Raw genomic sequence first — 18,586 nt, forward strand, 5'->3', positions numbered from 1 at the left:
TTGGATGCATTCTCAAGAACTTACTCCTTTGAGATAGATGGCAGAGCAGTGAGCTTCAACCTGGATGAAGCTATAAAGCACCCTCCGGAAGATCACTCCATCTTCCAGTGCGACATCATTGATGAGACTGTAGCTGCAGTTCACCAAGAAAGAGTAGAAGAGATGCACATGGAGTAAGATACAAGTGTGGGGAAACCCTCTGAACACAATGCGGACACTTTGCCATCATCACTAGCTCCAGATGATCAAGTGCCCATCCATGAGCAGAAAATGGAGTTAAAGCCCCTTCCACCCCACCTCAAGTATACTTACCTTGAGGACAATCAGAAGCTCCCAGTCATCATTGCAAGGGAACTCACTTCCCAATAGGAGGAGCAGTTGCTTAGTGTGCTGAGAAGACACAAGAAAGCAATCGGGTGGAGCTTGGCAGATATAGTAGGCATCAGCCCTCAAGTTTGTAAGCACAGGATATTTCTAGAAGAGGGAGCAAGGCCTGTCCATCAACCTCAAAGGCAGTTGAATCCTACCATCTTAGAAGTTGTCAAGAAGAAAGTGACCAGACTGCTTGCAGCTGATATCATCTACCCCATCTCAGATAGTGAATGGGTTAGCCCAGTACAAGTGGTGCCCAAGAAGTCTGGAGCCACAACAGTGAAGAATGAGCATGGAGAGCTCATGGCAACTAGAGTGCAGAATTCATGGAGAGTTTGTATTGATTACAGGCGCCTCAACCAGGCTACCCGCAAGGATCATTACCCCCAGCCATTCATTGATCAGATGCTTGATCGCCTGTCAGGTAAATCACATTACTGATTTTTAGATGGTTATACAGGCTATTTTCAAATTCATATAGCTCCTGAAGATTAGGAGAAGACTACTTTTACATGTCCCTTTGGAACATATGCATACAAAAGGATGCCTTTTGGCTTGTGTAATGCACCGACTACTTTCCAAAGGTGCATGATGAGCATTTTCTCTGATCTTGTTGAGAGCTGTATGGAAGTTTTCATGGATGATTTTAGCGTATATGGTGATTCATTTAACCTTTGCTTGGATAGTTTAGCTATAGTATTAGACATGTGTGTTAGTTCAAACCTTGTATTGAATTTTGAAAAGTGTCATTTTATGGTTAAACAGGGTATTGTTCTAGGACGTGTTATTTTTAATACTGGTATTTCTGTAGATCCAGCAAAGGTAGATGTGATTTCTAGTTTACCTTACCCCTCCTCCGTGAAAAAAGTTCGTTCGTTCCTTGTTCATGCAGGTTTCTACCAGAGATTTATCAAGGACTTCAGTAAGGTATCATTGCCTTTATCCAGACTACTACAGAAGGATGTTGAGTTCGAGCTAAGTGAGGACTGCATGATTGCGTTTGATAAGCTGAAGATCGCCTTGACTCAAGCTCCGATTATGAGAGGACCAGACTGGAGCCAGATTTTTGAGATTATGTGTGACGCCTCCAACTATGCAGTAGGAGCGGCGCTGGCTCAGCGTGAAGGTAAGGATCCTTTCGTAATTGCTTATGCTTCTAAGACCTTAGACGCTACTCAGTCTAATTACACTACCACTGAAAAATAGCTTCTGGTTATTATTTTTGCTCTGGATAAATTCCGAGCCTATTTACTTGGTACTAAGGTGGTAGTGTACTCAGACCATGCAGCTCTAAAGTATTTATTAACTAAAAAAGAGTCCAAACCAAGGCTAATACGTTGGATATTGCTGCAGCAAGAATTTGATTTAGAAATTAAGGACCGGATTGGTTCCCAAAATTTAGTGGCAGACCACTTGAGTCGCCTTGAGCACATCAAGGATGACTTCACTCCTATTAATGATACTTTTCCATTTGACATCTTGCACGCAATATCTGAAGTAGTCCCTTGGTATGCTCCTATAGCTAATTATCTAGTTAGTCACACTTTTTCTCCTAATTTTACTAAGCATCAAAGGGACAAGCTGAAAAGCGAGTCCAAATATTATATATAGGATGACCCATATTTATAGAGGTATGGTGCTAACCAGATAGTTAGAAGGTGTGTGCTTCAATTAAAATTCCAGTCCATTTTAGAGTCCTACCACTCTTCTGAGAGTGGAGGACATTTTGGCCCTCAAAGAACAGCTAGAAAAATTCTAGACTGTGGATTTTGGTGGCCCACTCTTTTTAAAGATGCTACTGCCTTCTGTAAATCTTGTTCCCCATGCCAAAGGTTTGATAATATATCCAAGAGGGATGAGATGCCCCAACAGCTTATGCTATTCTGTGAAAATTTTGATGTTTGGGGCATTGACTTCATGGGTCCATTCCCAAACTCTAGTGATTTCTTATATATACTGTTAGCTGTAGATTATGTTTCTAAATGGGTCGAGGCAATTCCTACCCGTACTGATGATGCTAACACTGTTGTCTCTTTTGTTAGAAACCATATTATTTGTCGCTTTGGGTCACCACGAGCAATCGTGAGTGATCAAGGCACTCACTTTTGTAACTGGAGATTAGCAGGTCTACTGAAGAAGCATGGAATTGTTCAAAAAGTAGCAACAGCCTACCATCCCCAGACCAATGGGCAAGCCGAGGTATCTAACAGAGAGATAAAGTGCATACTAGAGAAGATAGTCAAGCCTCATAGGAAGAACTGGAGCACCAGACTTATTGCGCTTTGGGCTCATCGGACAGCATACAAGACACCCATATGAATGAGCCCCTTCCGCTTAGTGTACAGAAAGGCTTGTCACATCCCAGTGGAGGTGGAACACAAGGCTTTCTGGGCTGTAAGGGAATGCAACATGGGATTTGAGAAGGCTGGTGCTGAAAGGAAGCTGCAACTGGCAGAACTGAAGACCCTTCGACTCGAGGCATATGACAACTCCAGACTATATAAGGAGAAGGTGAAGGCTGTGCATGACAAGCATATCAAAAGAAGACATTTCAGACCTGGGGAGCTAGTTCTCCTTTACAACTCAAGGCTGAGACTCATGCCAGGAAAGCTGAGATCCAGATGGAAAGGCCCCTACAGAGTAGAGAAGGCAGAGCCATACGGAGTCTTCCATCTGAGTCATCCTTCTAGTTCCAAATTCATCAAGGTCAATGGACATCACTTAAAGCTTTATCATGGTGAGAAGATGAAGGAAAATAAAGAGCTAGAGGTCTTCCTCTTGGAGGACCCACCAACAGAAGAAGATTGAGCTTATGGACCGTCCAACTTTAGGACGTAAAATCAAAGTGCTAGGTGGGAGACAACCCACCATGGTATGATCGTTTCTTCTAATTCTAAGTCTATTTATTTTAATTTTCACAGTAGTCATTCATAATTTCTGCATATTCATTTGCATGCTGCATTTTTCATTTTGCATAATAAAAAAAAGGCACACGACGCGCAAGCGTCGCTGACGCATACGCGTCATATGTGTGTGCGTGAAAAATAAAAATTGAACAAATAGTTGGGCAGGAGTGGTGTTGGTGGCGTGCCTTGCGCACAAGCAAGTCCACGCGTACGCGTCGCTTGCGTTTTCACCAGTCCACGCGTACACGTCCCACACACGTACGCGTGACCCTGCAAATTGGCGTAAATGGGTGTTTGGCCAGAGAGTTATGATGGTGTGGGGCTGGAACTGTGCTGGGAGCACAAGCCCCGCCACGCGTACGTGTCCCTGACGCGTGCGCATCGTTTTCCCACAATAACCATCCATGCGTGCGCGTCCTTGACGCACACGCGTCATATGCATTTTTTGCTCTCGTGCGTATCAAACGGAGAGTTGTGCGTGTGTGGGGTTGCCTTCGCGCCAATTGCACAACCCATATCACGCGTACGCATCCCTGACGCTAATGCGTCGCTTGGAAATTGCGCGACCCACGCGTACGCGTGATATGGGTTGTGCAAGAGGTTCTATCCTTGTTGGATTTTTCCAAGTGGAATAGCAAGAGGTTGTTGTTTTCACTTAGTTAACCCTTACTAAATAAAGGAAAGTCAAGTGATTGAGCTAACTCTTATTCGCAAGTCCTAATTCTCTCCTTATGGATGGATTATCATTAGTAAATAGAGAGTTAGCCAACGACTTCCAATTGAACTAATCGCTTGAGTATTCCAACTCAAGGGTCTCCTTTTAATCAACCCCCCAAGTCAAGTTGGGAGTCTACTCCATTGACATGAATGTAACTTTCACAGAAATATAAGAAGAAGACATGATAAATTAAATAAAATAATAATTGAAAATTAGTTAAAGATAAAAGTAGTTCTTTGCATTAATAAATCCCAAAATCATAACATACCTATCTGAACAGGATTAATAGGTAATCAAAAGAGTAAAGGAATAAGAAAACAAACTAGAATAATGAAACTTCAACGGAGATAGTGACCCTTCTCAATATCCAAAGCAAAAGCATAAACTATAAAAACTATGAGTGTGTAGAAAACCTAGAGGAAGAGTGATTTCTCTCTATGATTCAATTCTAAAACTAAAAACTATGCGAATGAGAATGTATGTTGAGTCTCTGCTTGTCCCCTGGCTCTAGTATGTGTTTATGGGCCGAAAACTGGGTCTAAACTCAGCCCAAAATCGCCCCCAGCATTTTTTGCGATTTCTGCAGATAGCGCATGTCACGCGTACACGTCAGTCACGCGTATGCGTCGCTGGTCATTTTCGCGTATCACGCGTACGCGTCGGTCACGCGCACGCGTCGCCATGCAAACTCCAATTCACGCGCACGCGTGAGCCATGCGTGCGCGTCACTTCTCGCTGGTTGTCTCCTTTATTTCTTGTGCTCCTTCCATATTTGCAAGTTTCCTCTCCATCCTCTAAGCCATTCCTGCCCTATAAAACCTGAAAACACTTAACACACAGATCACGACATCAAATGGTGTAAAGGGGAATTAAAAACATACAATTCAAAGGCTCATGGAGCAAGTTTTCAATTATAGAACAAAACTAGAAAGGAATTGTAAAACCATGCAATTTGTATGTATAAGTGTGCAAGGACTTGATAAAACCTACTCAATTGAGCACAAGATAAACCATAAAATAGTGGTTTATCAGTGCGTGATTAGGAGCGTCGTTCAGCGACGCGTACGTGTGACCAGTGTAGAAGTTTCGCAACGCGTACGCATGGCTGACGCGTACGCATGACAGGGCGGCACGTGCTGCACTTAACAGAACTCATTGGGGGCGATTTCTGGGCTGATTTGGACGCAGATCCAAGCCCGAAAATACAGACTAGAGGCAGGGATGGAACTGAGACTGAGGACTTCACTTTCATTTTTAGTTTTAGTTCTTGATTAGTTTTGAATTCTAGAGAGGAAAACTACTACTTCTCCTAGGGTTTTTGACATTTTTGATTTTGCTTTTGAATTGGATCTTGAGAGAGTGCTGCTACCTTCGTCCTTCATCATTTTATTCCTAGTTCCTACTTTAATTACCTTATTTACTCTTTTCTATTTGATCATTGAATTCATATTTGGATCTTGTCATTTTTTAATTTTATTAATGCATTGAATTATTTTTAAGTTTATTTTTATTGCTTGTTTGATCGTCGTTATTTATTATTAGTGCTAATTTTAATCTAATTAATTTCTCATAATTATCATGTCTTTTATTTACTTCTATTATGTGTTTATGAAAATGGCATTCATCTTAATGGAGTAGATCTTCCAACTTGGCTCGGGGGTTGATTAATTGGGATTCCTTGAGTTGTGATACTCAAGTATTGATCTGTAATTAGAAATTGCTGGCTAACTCATTTCTCACCAACTCTAGTCCTTCCTCATGAAGTGACTAGGACTTGTGAGCTAGAGTTAGTGATAATCACTTGACTTTCCTTCAATTGCTAGAGGATAACTAAGTGGAAGCAATGAACATTTACTATTATACTTGGTAAAGACAACAAGGATAGAAACTCTAGTTCTCTCCCCTGACCAAGGCCTTCTAATTTTAAATACATATCACCTCTTGTCATTTATTCATTGCTTTAATTCCTAGCCATTTATTTTTCCGTTCTAAATTTAAATAAAATATTCAGAAAAATCCTAGCCAATAATTTGCATCTTGTGTCAACTCTTTGGGAAACGACCCGGGATTCTACTCCCGGTTATTTATTATTAATTGTGACACAGTTTAAATTGATAGTGAGAATTTCATCAGTTAAGACTATACTTGCAACGCTGTTTTAGAAAATATTTTTCAGGAATTCTTAATCGGAATTTTTCCACCCATCAATTATTGGCGCCGTTGCCAGGGAGTTGCATATGTGTGCCAAGTTATTAGTTGGTGTAAATATATTTATATTTGCATAATTGAATCTTTTATTTGCGTGTTTTTTTTTTGTTTATAAGTAGTATTTATCATTTATTTTTCTCAGTATGTTTCTTTTATTGAATGACGCGTTCATTGCCGAATCCGAGCCTAGCCGCATTTGATCCTGAAATTGAAAAGACTAATTCACATATTAGGTGGGCTCGGCGTCGGTTAGCCTCCGAGGGTGGTGATGGGGTTTTGCCCAATTCACCAACCATACCCGAGGTTGAGTCTGAAGCGTCATTTGAGGAAGAAACTAACTCCTCTCCTACTAAGTCCATTGACGACTCTTCTCTTGATTTATGTGCAGATACTATGGCAGCTCTTAGAAAGATTACGCTCAAGGAAGCGGGAGCTCCGGATTTTACTCTTCAACCATTTCAAGTGCGTCATCCAAATTTTACTGCTGATTTTGAATTGAAGACCGCATTGATTAATCTGCTGCCTAAATTCCATAGTTTACCCGCTCAAGGGCCTATTAAGCACCTTAGAGACTTTCAAATAGCTTGTTCAAATACTAGACGGCATGGTACGGATGAGACTGCTGTTTGGTTATATGCCTTCCTATTTTCTCTTGAGGGAAAGGCAAAGAGTGGTTCTACACTCAACCTGAAGCTGTTGTTACAATTGGGATTTGCTTAGAAGTTAATTCTTGGACAAGTTATTTCCACCGGAGGTCACAGATAGATTGAGGAAGAAAATTTCCTGCGTCATTCAAGGTGAATCATAGACTCTTTATGAGTATTAGGAACGCTTCAGGAATCTCCTTGATTCGTGCCCCTATCACATGATTGACCACTTGGTGTTAATTAGCTACTTCTGCCAAGGCATGAAGCCTCGAGACAAGCCGCTCTTGGATGCTGCGAGTAATGGCTCTCTGACAAAGTACAAGGCAGCGACAGAAGCGTGGCAACTGATCACCGATTTAGCCGAGTCTACTCAAAATACAAGGCAAAGGAATAATCATCCCAAGGCTGTTGCGGAAGTTTCTTCCAGTAGTGAGACCGCTGCTCTCACTAAGACATTGGGAGAGATGACTAATATACTCATGCAACTCCAACTCAATTAACAACAACATCCACCCTCTGCACAACAATAATGTCAACAGTTAGTCCCTCAGAGAGTATGTGGAATTTGCACTTGCTGTTCTCACTATACTGATGAATGTCCACAACTCCAAGAGGATAACACCTTGGCGGCCACTAATGCTTATTACAACTATCTGAATCAAGAGTATTATCAATAAGGCGGTAACTACAATCAAGGTGGTAACTACAATCAAGGTTGGCAGGACTATTCCAACCAAGGATGGAGAGACAATCCCAACCAAGGATAGAAAGACAACTACAACCAAGGAGGTAGAGACAATGGTGGAAATCAAAGGTGGAATAATAACTACCAACAAAGCCGATGTCAACAAAACCCTCCGTACCAACAACAAAATCAAAGCCAAAGATACCAACCACCTCACCAAAAGCAAGCTCAGGAACCTCAACTCAACCAACCACAAGCCCCCCAAATTACATACCCTCCTTTTTCCTCTAATGATGAGATGCTTCGCTCTCTTATGCAAGGACAAAAAGAGCTACAAGCCACAGTTACCTCTAGCATCACCGGTCTTACCTCTACCATCCAAGCTCTTCTATCTCGTATGGACCCGCCCTTTACCTCCAACACTCAACCTTCAAGCTGTAGTGCACTTCCCTCTCAACCTTTACCTAACCCCAAGGGTAGAATCAATGCCATCACTTTGAGGTCCGGCACTACATTGTAAGAGAGGAGTCCTGAGGAGCCAAGCTCAAGAGAAGACATTCAAGATGAAGAAGTAGTTAAGGTAGAAGATGTTGAAGATGAGGATGAGGTACAAGAGGCAGTTGAAGAAGAAGTTGCTCAACCAAGGAATGGAGTATCTAAGGAAGACACTGTTTTGAAGATGCCATTTCCATTTCTTTTTCACACCTTGCTAGGAGGACTAAAAAACAAGCGTAGCTAGATCCCAAGATGGTGGATATCTTCAAAAAGGTTGAGGTAACTATTCCACTTTTTTATGCTATTCGCCAGGTTCCTATGTATGCTAAGTTTCTAAAGAATTTATGCATGAATGAGGAAAAGATCCATGATTTAGAAACTATTCCTTCGGGTAGCTCGATTTCTGCTCTAATGGGTGCTATACTGAAGAAATGTAATGATCTCGGTCTGTGTATGGTTACATGCACTATAGGTGGTGTACAATTTGTTGATTGCATGTGTGACTTAGGTGCCTGTGTCAGTATTATGCCATTATCTGTTTATGATGCTTTGAAGCTTCCACCGTTGAGAAGGTCGGCAACCCGATTTGTTTTGGCAGATAAGAGCATAATCTCTTTATTTGGCATTACGGAAGATGTCTTCGTGAGCATTAAGGGGTTGATTTTTCCTATTGATTTCTACATTCTAGACATGGCCCCTAATGACTCAGGAAGACCATCCTCTATTTTGCTTGGAAGGCCATTTTGAAGACCTCTCAATTTAAATTGGATGCCTTCTCGAGTACATATTCCTTTGAGATTGATAGAAGAGCAATGGGTTTCAACCTTGATGAAGCTTTGAAGCATCCACTGGAAGACCACTCTATCTTCTAGTGTGATATTATTTATGAAACAGTGGCTGAAGTCCACCAAGAGACAGTTGATGAGAAGAACATGGTTCAAGGTGCAAGTGTGGGGAAGCCCCCTGAGTATACTGAAGACACCTTGCCACCTCCAGTGGTCCCAGATGATCAAAAGCCAAGCTATGAGCTGAACATGGAGTTGAAGCCCCTCCCACCTCACCTCAAGTATGCTTATCTTGAAGATAATCAGAAGCTCCCGATGATTATTGCAAATGAGCTTACTTCCCAACAAGAGGAGCGCCTTCTTAATGTCTTGAGAAAGAACGAGAAAGCTATTGGGTGGAGTTTGGCAGACATAGTAGGTATAAGCCCTCAAGTCTGTGAGCACCGTATTTTTCTAGAGGAGGGAGCCAAGGCTATCCGTCAATCTCAAAGGCGGTTGAACCCCACACTTCTGGAAGTTGTGAAGAAGGAAGTGACCCGACTACTTGAAGCTGACATTATCTATCCAATCTCGGATAGTGAGTGGGTTAGACCAGTACAAGTGGTTCCGAAGAAGTTCAAAGTCACAATAGTGAAGAATGAGAATGGGGAAATCATGACTACAAGGGTGCAGAATTCTTGGAGAGTGTGCATCGACTATAGGCGCTTGAACTTGGCCACTCGCAAGGATCACTATCCACTACCTTTCATCGATCAAATGCTTGATCGCCTGTTAGGTAAATTGCACTATTGTTTTTAGATGGTTATACTGGGTTTTTTCATATCCATATTGCTCCAGAAGATCAGGAGAAAACAACTTTTACATGCCCCTTTGGAACATATGCATATAAAAGAATGCCTTTTGGTTTATGTAATGCACCGGCTACGTTTCAAAGGTGCATGATGAGTATCTTCTCAGATCTTCTTGAGCATTGTATGGAAGTATTTATGGATGACTTTAGTGTCTATGGTGATTCCTTCGATCTTTGTTTGGATAATCTTTCTAGAGTATTAGAAAGATGTGTTAGTTCAAACCTTGTACTTAATTTCGAAAAATGTCATTTTATGGTAAAGCAAGGTATTGTTCTAGGCCATGTTGTTTCTAATACTGGTATATCTGTTAGTCCTGTAAAGTTGATGTTATTTCTGGTTTACCTTATCCTTCCTCTGTGAGGGAAGTCCATTCTTTTCTTGGTCATGCAGGTTTCTACCGGCATTTTCTCAAGGACTTTAGTAAGGTTGCACTACCCCTTTCCCGTTTGCTGCAGAAAGACGTAGAGTTTAACTTGAGGGAAGACTGCATGGAAGCATTTGATAAGATGAAGATTTCCTTGACCCAAGCTCCTATTGTGAGAGGGCCTGACTGGAGTAGGTCGTTCGAGATCATGTGCGATACATCTAACTATGCGGTAGGTGCGGCGCTAGCTTAGCGCGAAGTAAGGATCTGTATATTATTGCTTATGCATCTAAAACTTTAGATGGTGCTCAGTCTAATTATACTACCACTGAAAAGGAACTTCTAGCTATTGTTTTTGCTTTGGATAAATTCCGGGCTTATTTACTTGGAACTAAAGTGGGAGTATATTCAGACCATGCGGCTTTGAAATACTTGCTACCTAAAAAAGAGTCTAAACCAAGGTTAATCCGTTGGATATTGTTATTGCAAGAGTTTGATCTAGAGATCAAAGATAGGAGTGGCTCCCAAAATTTGGTGGCGGACCACTTGAGTCGCCTAAAACATATTAAAAGTGACTCCACTCCTATCAATGATGTATTTTCACTTGATAGCTTGCAAGCAATATCTGAGGTGGTTCCTTGGTATGCACCCATAGCTAATTATTTGGTTAATCGCACATTTCCTCCAAATTTTTCTAAGCAACAAAAGGACAAGCTCAAGAGTGAGTCCAAGTATTACATATGGGATGACCATATTTTTGGAGATGTGGTGCTGACCAGATAATTAGAAGGTGTGTTCCACAATCCAAAATCTAGTCTATTTTAGAGGCATGCCATTCTTCTGGAGCGGTGGACACTTTGGTCCTCAAAGAACTGCAAGAAAGATTTTAGACTGCGGATTTTAGTGGCCTACACTTTTTAAGGATGCTAATATTTCCTATGACTCTTGCCACCAATGCTAGAGGTTTGGAAACATATCCAAGAGGGATGAGATGCCCCAACAACTCATGTTATTTTGTGAAAATTTTTATGTTTGGGGTATTGACGTCATGGGTCCATTTTCAAACTCGAATGGTTTCTTATATATTCTATTAGCTGTTGATTATGTTTCTAAATGAGCAATCATGAGTGATCAAGTGTCTCATTTTTGTAATAGAAGAATGACAGGTTTACTGAAGAAATATGGCATCATTCACAATGTGGTGACGGCTTACCATCCCCAAACAAATGGCCAAGTCGAGGTGTCAAATAGAGAGATCAAGCGCATACTCGAGAAGATTGTTAAACCTCATAGAAGGGAATGGAGCTCTAGGCTTGGAGATGCATTGTGGGCTTATTAGACAGCTTACAAGACACCCATCGGCATGAGTCCGTTCCGCCTAGACTACGGAAAGGCTTGTCACCTTCCGGTAGAGGAAGCTTACTGGGCTGTGAAGGAATGCAACTCAGGATTGGGAGGAGCTGGTATTGAAAGGAAACTGCAGCTGGAGGAATTAGAGTGCCTTCGACTAGAAGCATATGAAAACTCAAGGCTCTACAAAGAAAAGGTGAAGGCGGTGCATGATAAGAACATCAAGAGAAGAGAGTTTAGAGCTGGGGGTCAAGTCCTTCTCTAGAACTCAAGGTTGAGGTTAATGCCGGGCAAAATGAGGTCAAGGTGGGATGGACCTACGTGGTGGAGAAGGTGGAACCGTATGGAGTTATCCATCTAAGTCACCCCTCAAGCCCTACCTTCTTCAAAGTCAATGGACACCGTTTGAAGCTGTATCATGGTGCAAAAGTGAAGAACAACAAGGAGTTGGAGATCTTTCTCTTGAAGGATCCAGCAAAGGAAGAGGACTGAGCCTATGGACCATCCAACCTAAGAACGTTAAAGAAAAGTGCTAGGTGGAAGGCAACCCACCATGGCATTATCTTCCTTTTTATAGTTATATTTTATTTATTTGCTTATATTTGTTTTATTACTTGTCTGTATTAAATTTCCCATAAGTACATTCCCCTTTTGTTCTGATTTTTATAAAAAAAGGCACCATCCCACGCGTAAGCGTCATCGACGTGCACGCGTCATAGGGATGTTGGCCCTCTCTAGTACATTTTCCCGAGAGTTGGGCTGGAACTGTGCTAGTGGGGTTCCTGGCGCACAACCCACCCCACGTGTCACTAGAAATTTTTGCACCTCATGCGTGTACGTGAGGGACGCGCACGCGTTGTATGGCATTTTGGCGCGCTCTCGTACAAAAATCCGAGAGTTGTGCCAGTATTGAACTTGAATCGTGCTTCTAGAATGACGAGTAGTCATGCGTACGTGTGACCAATGCGTACGCGTCATTGAGACTTCTGCTTACCCACACATACGCGTGGGCGACGCGCACGCGTCGCAACGCAAATCCAATTAAACCAGCGCACCGCCCAGACCTCCATTTCTTTCACTCTTCTTTTCTTTCTCTAATCCTACTACTTCTTCACACTTCTTCTTTCTTTCTTTCCACTTCTTCCTTCTTTCTCTTTCCCCCTCCACCACCACCGTCGGACCACCAACTCCGGGAGCCACAATTTCCTTTCTTTTTCGTTTTCTCTTCCTTCCCCTCTTATCTCATTCTTACTCCCATTTATCTCCCTCTTTTGATCTTCTTTTCAAGGTTTCTTTTCTTCCTTTCTTCTACTCTTTGATTCTTCTATTGTTTCTTGCACTTGAATATTTAGTTATTTTTTAATTGCATATTAGTTTTGTTATTTGTAATTTCTTTTTCATTCTTTTCTCTTGCATTTTTATTTTGGTGTTGGAATTTTATTTAGGTGATTATTTTGCTATTTCTTAGCTTGTTTGTGTTATGAGGTGTGCTTTGACAATTGGCATCCTATTTTGGGTCTCCTATACACTTGGATTGATTACCTTACTTCCTATTTTTAATTTGCACACCAAGTGTTTGTGAAAATGCTCTCATGGTATCTTGCTTTATTTTCTATCTTATTCTTGCACCTTAATGCTTCTTTTTCACAAACCTTGCAATCCATGTGTATTGAATTTTGTATTGATTAATTTTCATAATAAAAGGGCTCATTATTTTGTTACATGTGATTATTCTTGTTGATATTGATGCTTGAGCCATTCTTCTCATGCTTGTTACTTGCTTGCTTTTATCCCTCTTGCATCTAGTTGTTAGTGATATGCCTTCGCGATTTTAATTGATGTCTTACTTGCATGTTGTAGCTACCAGGTATTTAAGACATTTTCTTTTTCTTTGGCATTCATTATCACTTGCAGTTTCTTACTTCTGGTGTTTATTTTTCTCAGTTTAATATTCCTTCTTTTTCTTCCTTTTTAAGGATGGCCATCAAGAGAGGAAAAGAGAAGGCTTCTACCAAGACACCGGCAAAGAAGGGAACTAAAAGAGCACCGGCTAAGGCACAACCATCCTCAAGCGTCAAGCCACCTACTAAGCGGGTGAAGAGGACCATCCGAGTTGATAAAGTAGAGAAGGAATTTCCCGCACGGGACTCCACACGATTCACTAACCGCTATTGTGAGCGGATGTTCCCCATCTTAGCAAAGAGAAATAACCACAATGAGCACCTCCTTATTCTTCCAGCGCACTTCGTCGAATTTGTGGTGCCCCGCATTGAAAGGAGACAGTGGGGATTCTTAAAGAGGAAGCTGCGAGAAGCTAATCTCTCTTGGGTAGTTGAATTCTACGCCAACTATCACTCGCCTACCCTTCAGTCAGTCTTTGTGCGACAAAAGCAAGTCCCCATCTCAGAAGGTGCCATTCAGAAAGTACTTGATCTCTTACCTAGTCCGGAAGGGATGGATGCCTATCAAAAGGCACAGCTTGAGCACCAGACATTCCAGTTTGACTGGCACAGTGTCCATAGAGTCATCGCCCACCCTGACAGCGATTGGATCTATGTGTAACAACCCCAGTTTTCGAGTACGCGAGATCTTTTCTGAAAGTACATATTTCTCCAGAGGATCAGTAAGGAGAGAACCTCTGATATATCACCAAGTATCTCAATCCTCATTGTCATTATGTCATCTTTAAGTTAGAACCTTTTATGAGGCAAGCTTGATAATACAGTCACAAAGAACCTAGTTTTTGAATTGTATCGGTTAGGAGTTTTGATTCGATTTTTCGTAAATAGTCTCAGTTTGATAAAATGGACTCGATTTATGAGAGAATATAGATAATAGGATGATATTATCATTATATTAGTATTAGAAGCTTCTTGAATGATATTATAAGGTTACCTGGTCAGTTTTAGTTAAAAATAGAAAATCGGTTTAACCGGGTTTACAGTTTACTGGTGTAGCTTAGCACTAGCACTCTCTGATGACTTTAGCAATGCTAAGGCCTCATTATACATGTTTTATTCTCATAATAAATATGTTACTAGTGTTATTTATGCTAGTAGCTCAGAAAATAATTTTTAGAGATGTTTTTACAAGTGTTCTGATACATCTAGTTTTAGTAGTTATACACCTGAGATATTTTAATATTATTTTAATCCACCTCCAAGCCAACCAATCACAACTCACCCTACACCCCCAAAACCTCCAAGGCTGGCTCATTTCCACTTTGTGGCCGAAAATAGAAAAAGAGAGAAAAGTTCTTAGTTCCAAATCTTCAAAGCTTGATTTCTGCTAAACTAAAACTCAAATCAAAATTCCAATCCAACCAAAATGATCCTATCTTCTTTCTCTACATGATCATATGACTTATCAAGGCTGGAATCAAGGTGAGTTGGCTGCACCATCTCTCTTTTGATTCGGTTTCAAGGAAACATGCTTAAACATGTGTTTTCTTGATGTTCTTCCTTAGGAATCATGCTTAACTTGACTTGAGGGCCAAGAAACGTAAATTTCTAGCAAGTATAAGGTTAGAAATCACTTCCTAACATGCTGAGTGAGATTTGGTTAGTTGAGGGTTTTTGGATTTAAAGTTGTTCTTGATGTGATTTAGGAGGAAAAAGTGCTTACGGACCACCTGAAAGTCTAACTGAATTAGGAGCAGCAAAACCAGGTAGGGTGTCACGAAATTAATATTGATTATTTGTGTTTGAGTTGTGTGAATGTTGTATGATTTGGCTGTGCTAAAAATTGGTTGCATATATGATTGATTCTTGGTGAAAATTTGGTGAAATTTTGATGAAATTTGATGAAATTCAAGCTTTAAAGTTCATGTTCTTGGAGCAGCTGGAAAAATGAAACCCTAGGATTAAATTGAGGTTCAATTTGTGTTGAAATCATGTAGAAAATATGGGGTTTTAGTGGCTGCTAATTTATTATGAATTATAGTAAAAATCGGTTGCTGAAAAGACTAAAAAACGGGTAAAAACAGAGAAAGAATCTGAAGAATTTACGAAGAACACGAAGAACACTTTGAGTGTGATGAAGAACATTTAAGAACACCTTTTAGATCTTAGAAAGGGCAAGGAAGTAAATATTTTGGTGTTTGAGGGGTTATTTTGTAATTTCTGAAAGTTAGGGTGGTTAAAGTAGAAATATTAAAAGTTACGGGTGGTAAAAATTGAATTTATAAAGTAAATGGTTAAAGGAAGGTAATTTTCGAAAATATATTAATAAAATAATAAATAATAATAAAATATTAAATAATAATATTTAATTAAAAATAATATTTTAATAAAAATAATAAAATAATGCGAAAAAGGCAGTTTTCTGTAAAACCTTTAGAAAGACAACTTTAAGCGCAGAATCTCATAATTACCTTCATAAAATACTTAGGGAGTGGTAAGAACATATTAGTGAGGCAAAAATAAATAAAAGATAAAAAGTTGAAGAAAAGATAAAAATCGAAGAAAAAGTCTGTAAAGTTTTAATGATAGAAAAACAGACAGAGACTAGCGAACAAACTAGGACAACATAGTTAGTCCTTGAGTTGCGACTAGGGTTAGGTATTATATGAAAAGTTAAACTGTTTCAGTATAGACTTAATGAACCTATACTTGGGACAGGCTAACTATTCATACCGAAATTTACATAAGCTTCAAATACATATGTTAAACAGAGAAATCAGAGCAGGGTAAAGGGACTAAGGGCAGAAGGCTTATAGAAAAGTTATTTGTTGCTTGCGGCAACCCAAGAGATATTGTTTGCTTAATTGTTGCTTAATGCAACCTAAGAGATAATGTTCATTTATCTGTTGCTTAAAGCAACCCAAGAGCATAGTTTCTGCGAGTAGAAAGCAGAGGCTGTCTCAATAGAGCTACTAATAATTATATGCACATTTATTTGAATGGAAGATTATATTCGGTAAATCGTGAACTCGTGACCGGATAAATGTCGGGAATGCAGGTGCTAACCGACACATGAACTCATGGCCTGTACTAGGACTAGACATGCATCATTCTTGTCTGCGCATTATTCTCTGTTGCATTCCTACTTGTGTGTGATCTATTTCTTTATGTTTGTTTGCTTGAGTGCTATGTCTGTGCTTTATCTTCTTGTATTCTTCTGCTTGTGTTCTGTTCTTTGTTCTTCTATCTATTTTTAACTTCTATTTACTACTTTACTGTATTCTATTATCCATCTACTAATCGAATTTGAATAAATGAATGTAACTAATAACCCCGACCCTACTAAGAACTCCCCAGTTCTTACCTCTTCTCTCCCTTCCTCCCCTTCAGATGGAGACGGGCGTGATCTTCTATGAGTTCGAGGACCCTAACGTCTACGAGGATCCGGTACGTCACAGTTACTTCATTATGGGTTTGGAGCCTTGTATTAGACGATATGCGTTACCTAATCAAGCTTTTCAACATCCTCTGTCTAGCCCACATTTTGACCCTGATGCTCCTTACGACTTTCCTTTATCCTGGTTACATCCTGATGCACCTGGACATCCTTTTCCTGATGATCCCGGACACGCTATACCAGCTCAACCTTTGAATGAGGTGGAATCTGAGCTTATCATTCCTGATGTCCCCGAGTTAGCTGGTGACTACATACCTGTGATACCACCAGAGTGGGATTTTCCCCCTGAGCCGATCCCTGAATTTCCACAGCCTGATGAGCCGGCACTACCAGACGGTGGGATAGCTCCTATATACGCAAACGGACCTGTGCTCGCGAATGATTTTGTACATAGTGACAGCAGATGAAATTCATGTTTCAGATGATATTTGCTTAGTGAGGCAAAAACACAAACACCTTGGTTTCAAGAACAAAAACAAAGAAAATGCTTAATCTAGACTTCTCACCCACTTAATCATTGTTGATCTAAATCAATCCCCGGCAACGGTGCCAAAAACTTGATGTGCGGAAAACGATCCGACACAAAACTCACCGGCAAGTGCACCGGGTCGCATCAAGTAATAATAACTCACGTGAGTGAGGTCGATCCCACAGGGATTGAAGGATTGAGCAATTTTAGTTTAGTGGTTGATTTAGTCAAGCGAATCAAGTGTTGGTTGAGTGATTTGTGATTAACAAAAATTAAATTGCATGAAAAGTAAAGGGAGAGGGGTAGATTGCAGAAAATTAAAGAGAACGGAAAATAAAAGTGCTGAATCTTAAAGAACAAGGAATTAAATTGGCAGAAACTTAGAACGCAAGAAATGTAAATTGCAGAATCTTAAAGTGCAAGGAATGTAAATGGCTTGAATTATAAAGGGGAGTGGGAATTGGATTTGCAGAAGTTAGACCAGGAAAAGTAAATTTGCGATGAACAGAAAAGTAAAAAATGGATTCAATTAAACCGGATCTCAAATGACAATGAAGACAAGCTTGGTGTAGAAATGAAACAAGGAAATTGAAATTTAAAGATGTAGATCTCAGGACTCAAGAGACTAGATAACCAAGTCTAGATCTCAATGCCTTCCTAGATCCAAATTCAGAATTTAATTGCAAGAAAATGTAAGATGCAGCAGTAGAAGAAAGGAAATGGAATCGCAACTTCTCAATGATGCAGTAAATCAAACAGAAGAAAATCTCAAGGTGAGATTGAGACAGAATTTCCTCAATTCTCCAACCCAAGATTCAAAACAAGTGTAGATGAAATGTAAAACAAGAAAACAAAGAGGAAGAGAATTCAATTCTCCTTCCCCAAGACTCAGAATCTCCAAAAATAGCTCCAAACCCAAAAGCTCTCAATTGTAAGTATTAAAAATTCTAAAAAGAAAAGCTCTCCAAAAACTTCAAATCCTAAGCTATTTATACACTTTCTTCAAATGATCACTAAGCCTTGAATTGGGCCTTTAGCCTTGATGGAATTGGGTTGATAGTAGCCTCTGTTGATTGCTCTTGGTGTTGGGAGGAAATCCATTAGTGAACCAGGCCATGAACCATTCACATTTGAGCCAACGTTTGAGGCAAACGTTGACTCAAACGTTACTAGAGTGAGGCATTATGCAGCTAGGCCGTGTGCTGTCTTCCACGTTTGGCTCAACGTTTGAGGTCAAACGTGAGCTCAAACGTGGACCTCCCTTTTTGTATGCTTCTTGGGGGCTACTTTGTCCTCTTGTCGCATTGCCAATTTTGTGCCCAATAGAGACTATTATATATAGTTGGAAAGCTCTGAATGTCAGCTTTCTAACCCACTT

This window comes from Arachis ipaensis, chromosome B10 (genome assembly GCF_000816755.2).
Source record: "Arachis ipaensis cultivar K30076 chromosome B10, Araip1.1, whole genome shotgun sequence".
NCBI lineage: Eukaryota > Viridiplantae > Streptophyta > Magnoliopsida > Fabales > Fabaceae > Arachis > Arachis ipaensis.